General features: G+C 55.8%; 1 protein-coding gene across 4 annotated transcripts in view; it reads right to left on the bottom strand.

The window, feature by feature from the left end:
- The window catches only part of DLGAP4 (DLG associated protein 4), a 153100-nt gene extending 150686 nt beyond the window's left edge, over positions 1-2414 (bottom strand). For 3 of the 4 annotated variants that reach the window (XM_074842793.1, XM_074842794.1, XM_074842795.1), the window contains exon 1: positions 2300-2409. The gene's annotated coding sequence lies outside the window, so the exon portion shown is untranslated. Of the gene's footprint in view, positions 1-2299 lie in introns of all 4 variants that reach the window. The other variant, XM_074842796.1, reaches the window with a different exon arrangement.
- Positions 2415-12980: the final 10566 nt, after the last annotated feature.

Below are 12980 nucleotides of genomic sequence, written 5' to 3'. Positions count from 1 at the left end.
AAAATAGGGGAAAAAATAGCAAAATAAAGCAAACCCGACAACTCCAATTTCTATCTTAATGAATAAATGAAATGCATCCCAAGAGGTAATTAAGTGCTTTGAACCAAACATGTGTCACCTACATTAAAAAAAAAGAACCCAGAGAGAAATCAAGCAACTGCAATTAAGGGAAAGAGACAGATGGGTGATTGCCGGGGAGTGGGGAAGCGGGGAAGGCCAGCCAGCAAGGGCCCTGCTCCTGCTGCCCAGTGCTCTCACTGTGCCATGCGGGTCCCATGGGAGAGGGGCAGTCCCACCAGTGTGGAGGCCTCCCAACACCCAGGAGCATTCCCAGTGGTTTCTCCTGCCCTAAGGACATCACTCTTCCCCGTGCAAACATCCACCTTTGTGCCCCATGGGAACTGTGACCATTTGCTGTCAGGTTTCCCTTCCCAAATCAGACACCAAGCTTTGTCTCACCATCCTCCTGGATGTAACATCCAGGAAATACCCAAGCCCACCTGATTTCATTTCCTTCTGGCCCTTTCCCTGTCCTTGGCACTACAGTGTGTGGGAGCTGCCTGGAGCGCCGCTGTGTCTCAATCATCACCAAACCACATGCTCGGTTTGCGTTGGTAGGCTTTGCTGTTTGTGCATTTGCTGTTCAGGAGGAAGGCTGGAGAATGTCTTTTCTGCAGTGCCGAAGGAGATGAGGTTGTGGTTGTACATGATCTCAATCCTCAATCCAACACAGTAGCCACCCCAGGTGCACAGGCCATCCCTCCATGCATGTATACCTGACCTCCGTCCCCATCTCCAAATCTTGAGACCTCCGCACCACTTGCCAGAGCCTAGATGTTAAGGAGAAACCTCTGTGTATGCTAGACTGCAGAAAATCACATGCCTCTTCTTTCTCAATGACCCCAGAAGGCCAAAAAGACACTCTTTTATTGGCCCAAAGGGTGGGCAAAAAGATCAACTTGGTTAAAAAACATCATGGATTTTCCTGTGACAACAATTCAAAGAAGGGTTTTAGTAGCTGCTGTACTGAGAAAGCCGCATGCTGTGAGGGTCATGAGCTCTCTGGCAGCCTGTGCTCTTTGGAGCAGCCATTATTTACTTCTAAGTGGCACCAGGGCCAGGACAGGGCACCCATACCAGCCTCTGCACTGTCTCCCACCCCTTGGGGCCCCACAGCTGCTTGGTATAGACCAAGGCTCCAGGGCTGTGAAGGAAAATCCCCTGACATGCTCTTGATGCTTATTGGATTTTATGACCCTCTTCTCCCTCTGGGAGGCCAAATCAAGACCTTCCAAATGCTTGCGTTTGGCTGAGCTGCTGATGGAGCCATTGTCACATCCTGGGACAGGGCAGGAGATCTTTCCTGACATGGGGAAGGCATGTGATTTATTCCTCCATAGGTTCGCTCTGCCTATTCGCTTCCTCTCAAATGTCTGCTGCTTTCAGAACAAGTTCCTTCCCAATGGACCTTGACAGCTGTGACAACACTGCTTGAACCCAGAGCCCTGCCCTTTGCACAAGCTCATCTCTCTCCTTGGGGTGAAAATACAAGCCTTCCATGTGCTTGAGAGGGCTGCAGCTGTTCCCTGCAGAAGTCTCCTTCTCCAGCTCACCAGAGGGGGGTCAAACATCTGCATCCTCCTCTTGCCCACCTAGCCCACAGCAAGTCAGGGACCTTGGGGACCTTCACATGTGTAGCTGAACTAATGGTCACGAGCTAACAGTGGAGAGCAGAAAGCAAATGGTGAGGGGCAGCCCCACAGGTCCCACTGCGCCTACACCTGGTGGGTGTAAGTGCCTCCTCGGTCTGCTCGCCACTTGGCTCATGGCTGGCCTGGTCTCCATGGGCTCTGCCCCACAGTCGCAGCAGGAGCCCGGATGCTCCCATGCTCTGGCATTGCTCCAGCCACTGCCCAGCATCACAGCCATCACCCGGAGCAGACACTATCACAGCTCTCCCTGCCCCCAGACACACTTAAAACAGAGTCTTCCAGCCACCTTCTGCCCCAGGCCACCGGGGTCATGCCAGTGCCTCATATCAGCTCACTCATGCACCCCAGACAGCCCCCCATCTCCCCCTACCCTGACAGCAGTACCTCTCCTCCTTTGCTGCCACTTGGCGCTCAGGCTCTCTTTTTGCCCTGCAGGGCAACAGCATCCCGAGAGAGAAGCTAACAGCTCTCCAACACCCACAGGCTCTCTTGCCTTTTGCCCCAGGGAAACCCCACAGAGCAGGACCATGACCCCGCAGGGGTCCTGCCTCAGGCCCTGCCCTGCCCGCAGTGCCCGGAGCACTCACAGTCCAGACGCTGCTCTCCGAGGTGACTTCTTCTGCCAGGATGCTGCTGTCATTCACAAGCTGGAGGATGTTGGTGGTCCATGCGTTGGCTGTGGGGTGGGCAGAGCCAGGTGGCAGCTCTGTGACCGTGATCACCAGGCTCCTTGGGCTGAGGAGGGTAAAGACAAGTGTGAGTCCAGGGAGGCATGGATTAACCACGGTCCCTTCCCCGTCACAAAAGAGTCATCTTCCTCCAGTCTTCCCCCTCTCCAGGTCCCTTCAGGCCCACCCAGTGAGGGAGGGATCCACAGAGATGCTCCTGCTGAAAAGTACTCAGACAGCACCTGTCAGGTTCAGAGCACACCAATACCCAGCATCTCCCACAGGCACTCCTCTCCACCAGCCCTCCGGGTTCCCCATGTGCCTTCCCTGGGAACACAGAGTGGGGCTGACCCACAGGGCACCCATCAGAAGAACAGGGACAGTCCTCGCAGGGAGCCAGCCACGCAGAGAGGAGTGGTCTCAGCTCCCCTGACCCTCAGCAGAGCAAGAGGCGGAGGCAAAGAAGGAACTCGGCAGGGATACAAGTCCATCCCTGGCTTCTCCAGCCCTTCTCCAAGCATGGCCATGAGCTCATCAGGAACAAGCAGTCCACCATGAATGGGTGGCGGTCACACTGCTGAGCTCAAATCCTCATGTCACCTGAACCCCTGCTGGGGTCCTGTTGAAATGGACAGCACTGTTCCCCTGACTCCAGGGTCTCCATGGCTGTCAGAGATCCAGCTTGATGAGGGTGTCCAGGAAGGTCAACAGACTCCAGCATAGTGAGCAACTCACCCTGTCCCAAAGGAAACCTTTCACCTTATGACTGTTGGTGTACTTGGGACATCACACAGCTGCTCTCAGAGGCTCAGAGGAGAAATGGGGTTCAAGCCATGAAAACAGTCAGATGTGCCACCAAGCTAAAGAACAGGACATCTTCCCGCTGCTTTCAGTCAGCTTGACTCACCGCCCCAGTGATGTGCACATCTGTCCTCCCCATGCACTTTGAAAAGAGCAGCTTACACTCTGATCAGATTAGAGGAAGAAAACTGCATTGCAATAAATCCAGGGAGGGAACTGACTGCCTGGGCTTTAATCTGAGGGGACCCTTCAAGATAAGAGCATTAAGAAGTGGGGATAAAGCAGTCTTGGTGCAGGAATGGTCTGAGCTGGTCCCTAGTCTGGGAAGCAGCAGAGCAGAGCTGGCTGTGGCATGCCCCGGCACCTGAGAACAGCTCAGCACATTCCTTCAAACATGACCTGTCTTTCCCTGACTGCAGCCCCCTCAGTGCAGGAGATGGGGAGCACTAAAGGCAGGGCATAGGACACAGAAGATCACTCCAAAAGCTCATATATCATATCAGGGGCCTGAAATCCCAAGTGGGAACAAGGACAGCACAGTCCTCACCAGGAGACCTTAGAGCAGGGCGGGATCTCTCCCCATAGTCCCTCCTTCCAGTAAGGGAATCTGGCACCTCCCAGCTCCAGCTGCACTTCAGCTCCAAACTGACACTGGATTCCCTCCTCTGGGAAGTCCTTCTTCTGCCTCCTGAATGTGGGGCCAGAGGCAACATGCACTCTGCAGAGGTCTGCTTCTCTTTCAGAGGCATTGACAGAGAGCCACCACCACCTGGGTGATCTCCAACCCCAACCCTATGGATGGGACAAGAGCTCTCCAACTTGCTCCTCCAAGAAAGCCAGGCACCTTTTCTTTCTCATGTCCCTTTAGAGATAATCCCCACAGCAGCACCAGGGGAGACGGACAGAATAAGAAGTGTTGACCTGCATCCTCTGATGAAGGCTGAGGAGAGCAATCCGCTCCCACACTACATTTGCACCGGGAGGACCCATGTGACCGGTGGGCAGAAGCCCCCTGGGATGTGGGCAGTGGTGGAAGCACAGGCTGGAGCCACCCCTCATGCCAGTGCAATGTGTTTGGCGGTAAGTGGGGACTGACAACGCGGGGGGCAGCTCTTGGTGCAGGTTCTCATGCACTCAGCTGGCAAAGCCCTGGCTGAGTGCACACTTTCATCATGCTTCTGAGGTGAATGGAGACAGCCCTGCAGCTTGGTGTAAATAATTGAGAAAAGAACATTTGCAAGGCAGGAGACAGCTGGATTATAAAGGTGAAGCCCAAAAAGCAAATGAAAAGAGAATCATTGATGATGGATGGGAAAGCAGTACCCGAGTCCAGCATTTTCCTGGATGTGCTGTTGAACAGCAGCAAGACAAGAAGAGCTGAGATCAAACCATGGAAAGAGCTTGGGCAGCCCTGGGGGCTTGCAGGACCTATTGCAGTTGAAAAGGCACAGTCAGCTGCTGAGCTCCAAGTTTCCCAGTCTTGGTGGGAGACCCTGATGCTGGTCCCACAGCCCACACCTGGTCTGCTGACCAGCATTAGGATCACTGTGTGCAAAGGCTGTGCACGTGGAGGTCTGCCCTGGGTGAAGTTCAGCAGTGACCATTACTGCTCAGCCCCTCCTGTGCATCTTCTGCTGCACTTTGCCATGCCCTGGCCTTATCTCTGCAGAGCAGAAATCCCCAAACATCTGGCGCATTCTTGAGGGCATTCGGAGAGACTGCACAGAACACACTATAAAGGTCATTACTGCAGTTTGCTTTGTTAATTGCTGCTGATCAGACAGCTTTCTTGGCAAGGGGGGGAAAAGACATTTGGGTAGAAAAAAAATAAATCGAGTTCATGAGATAGAAGGGTTCAAAACTCCTCTCTTTGCACCGGGTGCCAAGCAGCCACAGGCCACCCCTGCAAAGACGGGGGGCTGTGACCACCAGGCAGACTGATTGAGAGCCCCAGGATAAGTCCCATCCATGGCGCAGGGAGAGTGGAGGAGCCAAGGTGAGACTCTGCCCAACGTCTGCTGCACAGGCAGACTGAGAAGTGGTCAGCTTGTCAAAGAGCAGCATCCTCTGCCCACCATGGTAAGGACAAATGGGGGAGGTCACAGCCCCATCACCCCCAACATCCTTCCCCCGTGACTTTCCGCATCCTTGCATCACCACTGCAGTTACTTGACCCTGGGACCACCAGAAAGCACAAACTGCTGTACCACCTTCCCTGGCATCAGGCCACCTCCACACCACCCCCACACCCTCCCAGCACAGCCCAGGGACCAGTCTCCCCACTCTGCTTCCTTTTTCTTCAGGACCAAGGCAATCTCCAACAGGTTTCAATTCTTGTTCCCTCAGCCCTGAACACTAACGAGCCTTCCCGTCCCAGCCGCCTCCCAAGTCATTCTCTGCCCGATCTAAAATTCAGTTGGGACTGAGAAAGCAGATGTGACATCCCAAGCAGGTCACCTGCTACAAAGCAAAGCACAGGACTGCCCTGACTGGTTTTCTTTAAAAAACAATTTGCTTCAGTGTCCTGGACAACCCCACATATTCAAAAGACCCTGAAGCAAACACAGAAGCATTTTCCAGTAGGAGGAGGTGCAAGCAGAAAGATTCATCCCAGCCCCATCATTTCCCAGTGGGCTGAGGACAGTGGCATGAGGCTGGCCCAGGGTTGTCCCCACACACAGAGCGGGGTTGTATTGCCCCCGATGTAAATGCTCCACCAAGCTGCAGGTCCTATCACTGCATGACACCAGGAGAAAGACCTTCCCAGTACATCTCATGAGCCCTACATCTGCCTTGCAACTAGGTAACATGAGGCACAGAGGGGTAATGACTTGCCAAAGAGATCACAGGGAGCTAAGAGAAGACCCAGGGATAGAACTTGTATCTCCCAAAGCCCGAAGTCTTAGGCACTTCATCCAGCACACAAGTAGACTAGAAGCCAGAGCAGCCCCAAGAGCATTCATCTCAGAGAGATGGGGACTCTGGGTAAGATGGTACTTGGTCTGTGCAACCTTGTTCCCTGAAGAAACACTCTGGTTCATCATCAGCACACTCTGAGCAGCAAGATGCACACAACAGAGAACCACCAGGCCAGGATCCAGACATCGAGGAGAGCTGCTGGGATCACTACGGCCAGGATCACTGAAACCACCCACAGAGGACTTTTAGAATCCATGCTGGAATATTAGTGCCAGAGTCCAGTCCCCTAGTGCACAAATACAGCAGGACCTGTGCTCGAGGACACTGGTGCTGGGGTCTGAGCAACCTCCTGGGCAGCTCTCCCATTGAGCAGGAGATACAACCATTACCCCCAGTCCCAGGGCAGTGGGAGCCCCCACAGACCAGGGACCCATTAGAAACCCATTAGAAATTTAACTAAGGAGCAGGTTCAAGGCACAAAGAGCCCTTGCCAGGCTGGGAGGAGCCCTGGGGGCCAGGCGGCTCCAAACCTAAGGGGCAAAATGACTCCAAAATTGGAGGAGCAGACAGCAATGTGTGGGAATCCCCCGGCAGAGACAGATTGGAGATGTCTCCAGCAGAAGTAGCTCCCCTTCTGCTGGCTGAAACATCGACTGCAGAGTCCCTCCCTCAGTGCTGGAGGGGATGGATGGTGGTTAGGAAACTTCGGGGAGGGCTCTCAGTGCCACCAACCTGGAGGACACAGCCCCCCCCTGAAGGACAAGAGCAGGGCTCGAGGGCAAGGGTCTCCTGAGAAAGCTGGAGGGGGCTTTCTCTATTAGCACAGAGGATGTAAGGTCCCCAGAGGAGAGGCACTGCTGCTCCCTTCACAGGCTTTGGGTGTTAACGAGCTGGAAAGGTCAGGGGAGATGTATTTTAGCAGCACTTGAACTCCAGAGGTACTACAGCATCACAGCAAAGTAAATACCCCATAAAACGTTCATCTGGCAGCTGTACTGTAGTGCACAGGCTCATTCACCTCTGTTCCCAGCACTCTCCTCGAGATGAGGAATAACCATTCACGCTGCTGAGGTTTATGACAGAAGCACACAGCAAATCCTTGGCCCCAGTAAATGTTAGTGAGAGTGGGGGGAGTCTTGGGACCCCCACCCCAGGTTGTCTGGAGGCAGCAGGCGCAGTTCTGGGCTCACTGCCAGGGATGTTTGGGGGAAGCAAAGCAGTAGGGCAGCAAAAGGGAGAAAACACGGACCTGAGCCACAGCCCCATGCGATGCTCGGCCGGGAGTGCTGGAGGGAAAAAGCACGTGGGTGCACGGGGTGTGGATCTGGCTCCCAGTGCACACCCCATCGCCCACAGCCCCCCCAGGGCCACGGCCGGCATCCCCATGGCATCCCCACCGAGCTGCACTGTGGGGGGGGAGCACCACACCCCGCGGCGTGGGGAAGGTGTGCCCGAGGGCTCCTGCGAAGCAGCTGCTGCGAACGCTTGCTGTGGGGCGCTGCCATCGCTTGCCCGACTTGCCAGGCTGTTCCCTCCATCTGCTGAACCCAGCACGTTTATTTTTGTGTTTCCAAGTTTGATCAGATCGACTCTTCCACTTTAATCTAATGAGCGCGCTGAGCTGAAACAAACACAATCTGTCCGTGGAGGGCCGGGGAAGGATGTCTGGGGGCACTGCAGAGGCACCATGGGGAGCCTGCGGTGCCCCGATGCAGAACCAAGACAGATTTGGTAGCCAGCGCAGCCCGAGCTCCCCCCCTCACCCCACACATGCCCGCACATGTCTCCCCAACCACTCCAGGGGCTGAAGACCTAAGCATGAAAAGGCACCTCTGGAGAGAACAGCATCCTCCTCACACCCTGATCTGGGCATGGCTCTGCTGTCTCCTTCCTTTCCTTGCCCATTTCCCGTGCTGTTGACTGTCTTTCCAGCTAATTACCCCACGGTGCTGTGGGCATAAGCCGTGTGGCAGGTGGCATCTGCATTGGCTCCCAGAGATGACCTTGGCCGCTCAGAGGACAGTGGGAGCCTTTTTGCCTTCCAGGCTTCCCCTGAGACAGACAAGAAACCTTCAGTGGGAGAGATGACATGAACATCCAGCCCCTTTGGTTTGCTGCTCTTCAGTTGTGAGCAAATCTGCACCAGCTCCGCCAGCTCCGGAGTGTGGCTGGAGGCACTGAGCCTGCGGCTCCCCGCGCTGGGACGAGTCACCTCCACAAGGACCCTCCAGCGCCGACTCCCTGCGGAAACTCCCCAGCAGGATTTATCACCAGTCTCAGGCTTGGAAGTTTTACTCCCCCCTGTTTTTCATAACCAGTTTCATTGCAGTAAAGCCCTGAGACAGGTTTGTTTGAATTCCCGTGGTGTGTGTGCAGTGGAGAGGGGAGCTCGGCCATGCTGCTCTGGTGTGAAGAGCTTCAGGGGAGAGCAAGGGCTGGATGGGGGGTCCTTTAGGAAGCAATCTGGCTGGGTGGCATTATCACCACTGTCCCACTGTGCTTCTTCCCTGGTGCAAGGAGAGAGACGGAGCAGAAAGGAGGTAGCTCAGCAGAAGACATTGTCTGCAGCTCCCCACCACAGGGACAACAGCCCTTGGGAGCATCCGACCTTGCACCGATGGAAAGCCCCAGGAGCCTGGTGGCTGGGAGACCCCTCGGGGTGGAAGGCAAGCTGTCATCTGGCAAATTGTGGGGGCTGCCTGGGCAGCAGCTGGGAGGCTGGAGGCAGGGCAGGCTCCTCCTGGCTGCCCAGCTGCCTGATAGCAGCTCAGCTGGCTCAGCGGGGCTGCCCAGCTGGCCCCAGTGAGGACAACGCCACGCAAGGAGGGGGTTCAGCTGCCAGTCGCGGGCACTGCCGGGACGTGCATGGCGACCAGCTGGTCATCCACTCCCACGGGCATGGGACATGGGGAAGGTTGCTGGCAGCTCGCAACCCTGCCCTGCTCAGAGGGAGGCAGGAAGGGCAAGTGGCAGATCTGAGGGACAGCGGGCTGGAAACGCTGAAGGATTCCAGGGGAGAGGGGCTCCCATGGGGCTGCCCGTCCCCAGGAGCTGGGGCAGAGACAGGCCAGTGCTCAGCCAGGTTCTCTTACACCTTCTCTTGGCCCAAGCTTGTTTTGACCTGGGTGCCAAAGGCTCACCAGCTTCCCAAGCTCACGTGGCATTTTGGGAAATGAGCCTTCCAAGTGCTCGGGTGCTTGGGCTCCATGGGGGTGAGGTGCTGAACTCCTCAGGTAGCTGAGACCGTGGCACAGGCATCCCCACCCCGGAGAGCTCAGCACCCACCTGGCTAGGGTAAGGCAGCTGTGTTGGCTTAACCTTGAGCCTTGCTGCAGTAAAGCTTTGTATGCGGATAGGTTTCCTTTAGTCTCCTTCCCAAACAAAATCCCCCAACTCCCTCCAGCTATCACATCTGCAGATTCTTTTTCCTTAAAATAATAACTAAGTCCATGCCATGAGAGGCTCGTTCTTGCCCTGCTTTAATAAAGAGGGAAGATGAAAAGACCAGGAGAAGATTTGTTTTTGCAGTACCTCACTGTTGCTCCTCGTTCTGTGCTCTCCGTCCTTATTCTCATTCTCCTTTCCAGGAGCTGTCTGTAACCCTTTGATAATAACCTCTTCTCTCCCAAAAGCAGGCAGTGTCCTTTCTTGCCTGCACAGCCAAAGAAACGTCACACTTTCCCTTTGATGTCAAGATAATGTATAGATGTAACATTATGTGTATGTGTGACAAATGCAAACAGCCAGCTCTCTGCCCCAGATTTGGTAATTTAGGGAGAAAAAGGGATAGGAAAAAATAATTTAAAAATGAATTCTCCCTGTCCATCACATGCACACAGAGCTGCCCCCAGGCAGCCTGCCCTTCCTGGGGGCCTGGGACCCCCAGATGTCCGGGGCCAGGGCTGAGCTGGGGACATACAGGGCCCTGCTGCATGTCCCCCCACCCCACCAAGCACTGGGGCCAACCCTGGCAGGTCTCAGTGCCCAGAGGAGACAACACCTCACAGTCCAGTGAGATTATGGGGCAGCCATGAACTACCCTGTTACAGCAAAACAAGTAGCTCAAAACCCATGGTTTTGTCAGAAGCAGTTTGGAAGATGGATTTGCAGAAACGCCTCATCCACCGGCAGTGCAGGTGCCAGGGCTGCCGCGCTGAGCCTGGCTACCTGGGCATCCCCTGTCCATGCCGGGCTGAGCCTGCTGGCAGCAGCCCCTCTCAAGCCACTCTCCAGGTGCTGCTCAGGTCCCTGCTCCAGGCTTACAGGAGCCTGTGAAGCCCTCAGAAACCTCCCACTGTTCCCTCTTGACAGTCCCTCTGACTGAGGGGTTTCTCTGGTCCGCATGAACCAGGACATGCCACGTTAGGATGGAGGATGAGCCCCTTCCCTGCACTGCAAGCGTGGCAGGCATCACCCCTCCAGCTAGCTCTGCCCTGGGCAGCCCTGGGTCTGGCCTCCAGCCCCAACCTCCAGGAAACCTCCCCAGCCCCAGGGACCAAACCCTGACCCCTCCTGACCCTTGGCTGGGTCAGGGCATGGTTTGGGACAAGCGCAGGCAGGAACTGTCCCAGGAGGCAGTTCAGATGCAGCGAGCACAAGAAAGTCTCTTCTCAGATACAGAGGTTTTTCCTTGCCTCTTGGTCTCAGTGCCAGCAGGGACACATTTAATTGCAGACAAGGCATGGTCTGAACATGGCAGGCCGAACAGAGCAGTGTGGGTGGCCTGCCTGCCTGCCAGGGTGGGCATCCCACCTCAGCCCAGGAACGCCAGCAGCCTCCAGCCCCCCGCCACCCCCACGGGATGCAGCTGGGCAGTGCAGGCAGCACTAGCGGTAAAGCTGGCAGAGCTCAACTCCCTTTCCTGCGGGTCCCTTCCCCACCCCACACACTTGAGCATCACTTTCACTTTCATCTTCACATCCTGCTTCTGCAGTGGCTTCACAACCAGCCCGGCATGTGCTTGGCAGAGGAGAGGAGTCTCTACAGCCATCCCAGGGTCCCCATGCACAAGCCAGACCTGTGTGTGCTGCCACCACACAAAGGGAACAAGTTCTGATCTGACCGATCCCATGGTTTATCTAAACCAATGCCAATGCTGGTGTCACTTCACGTGGAGTGGCTTGATCCAGAGTCACTCCAGGAGGGGAGGCCCTGTGGTGGTTTGGCCTCTGGTTTGCCTAAAACAGCCAGCGAGTGCCTGGAGCCACCAAACGCTCCTTGGCAAGCGTGACAATCGTGGCGGGTTGGAGGGTGAAGCCCACGACAGTGATGACAGGCTCCTTGTGATTACCTGCAAGCACTTGCTCACCCTGGCTTCATGATTCACTGCTTGGGTAGCACAGCGTAGCGGGCTGGGGGGAGAGCTGGGGGAAGCTCAGCCGCAGCAAGAGGGCCAGGAGTCAGCAGACAGAGACCCACGCACTCCGCCGACCCAGCATCAGCAGCCCTGGCTGTGGCCAGGCTGGGACCTCCTGCCGTCAGCACACACCAAATGGCATGTTTCACTGGGGGCATGGCCAGGGCAGCGAGCTCGGGCACGTTGGTGGGACACGCTCTCTCCCGCAAAGCCAGAGCCCGTCCCTCTCTGGATCCAGGCTCTGACAGTGCACAAAGGTCCTGCACTGCATGGTGGGCCTGTTCCGTGCTTTGTTCCTTGCAAGCCACTCGTAGCCTGGCCTGGCTTGAAGCTCGTCTTTCAGGAACCTCTTGTTCATCCCCACAGCAGCCTCTCCCCTGCAGACTCATACCAGGGAGCACAGTAAGTGCAGCTCCTGAGGCTCCCCAGCTCCCTGCACCAGCCACAGTGTCCCTTTCATCCCACTGACACCTCCTCCTGCTCCTCCGGGAGCTGGGTGGCTCTCACCATGTGGGTGGCTGCCTTGGGGTGCAGCTGCGTGGGGGGTTGCAAGAATGAGCACCAGAAACGGAGCATGTGGCTTCTGAAGCTTCTACGTGTGCGACTCTCCAGCCATCCTGTGAAATCACTTGCTTTCTCCTTTTACCTCTGGCTCTGATGCAGACCCTCAGCATCAGGGGAGCTGGGACTGGGGTAAGAAGATGCCCTCCTTGTCCATGCTGCTCACCTGCCCTCTCTGAATCCCCCAGACCACTCTCCTCTGTTAATGGGAATCTGGGAGAAAGGTTGAGTTTATCTAAGCCAGAATCACTAAGAGCCCTGGAACTCTGCTCAGTCATTAACTGGTGAGTAAAGCGTGCTCAGTGAGTCACCGTTGCTATTATAAACACTTGCTTCTAAAGGCTGTAGAAATGCAGTAGCAAAGTGGTGTTCCTTGAAGTCACTGTTTGTAGCTGTTTCCTTCCATCAAGATCTCTGCTCTGCGACCTGGGACGGCTCTGTCCCCCCGGCCTGCCCCACAGGCACCTTCCCCCGGCCAAGGCTGTGCCCCCCCCAGGGCCAGGCTCTTCATGCCCGGCGTGACAACATGAGCTGTGTCTGCACCACTCCCACGACCCTTCCCGCGCTTTGCGGCTGCACCTCGTATTAAGCCATTTATAAAGGTTAATGCATACAGGACAGATATGCTTTTCCTAGATTAATTGATGCTAAAGACACCAGCAGCAAGGAGTTGCTCAGTGCCATCCATAACGTGGTGAGGGCTGCATGACCCTCTCCCAGCATGCCCCTACTCCTTGGTACCCTCAATCTGCCCAAAGTGCTGATCTTGCCTGTCACTGCTGTTAATAAACCCAGAGCTTCCTATGAGCCTCACTACCCGCTGTGTCACCCTGGGCCTCCAGGTCTGCCTGCTGCCCTTCTCCTGGCTCAGTCCCACTCCACACCACGACCATTCTCCCCTCTCGTGCATGTAGGGAAGCTGCTGTGACTCCTCTGCAAGCCTCCACCTCCATCCCCAATCTC

This window comes from Strix aluco, chromosome 17 (assembly GCF_031877795.1).
Source record: "Strix aluco isolate bStrAlu1 chromosome 17, bStrAlu1.hap1, whole genome shotgun sequence".
NCBI lineage: Eukaryota > Metazoa > Chordata > Aves > Strigiformes > Strigidae > Strix > Strix aluco.
The sequence above is the reverse complement of the archived record's forward strand: the minus strand, read 5'-3'. Positions and strand labels throughout refer to the sequence as shown.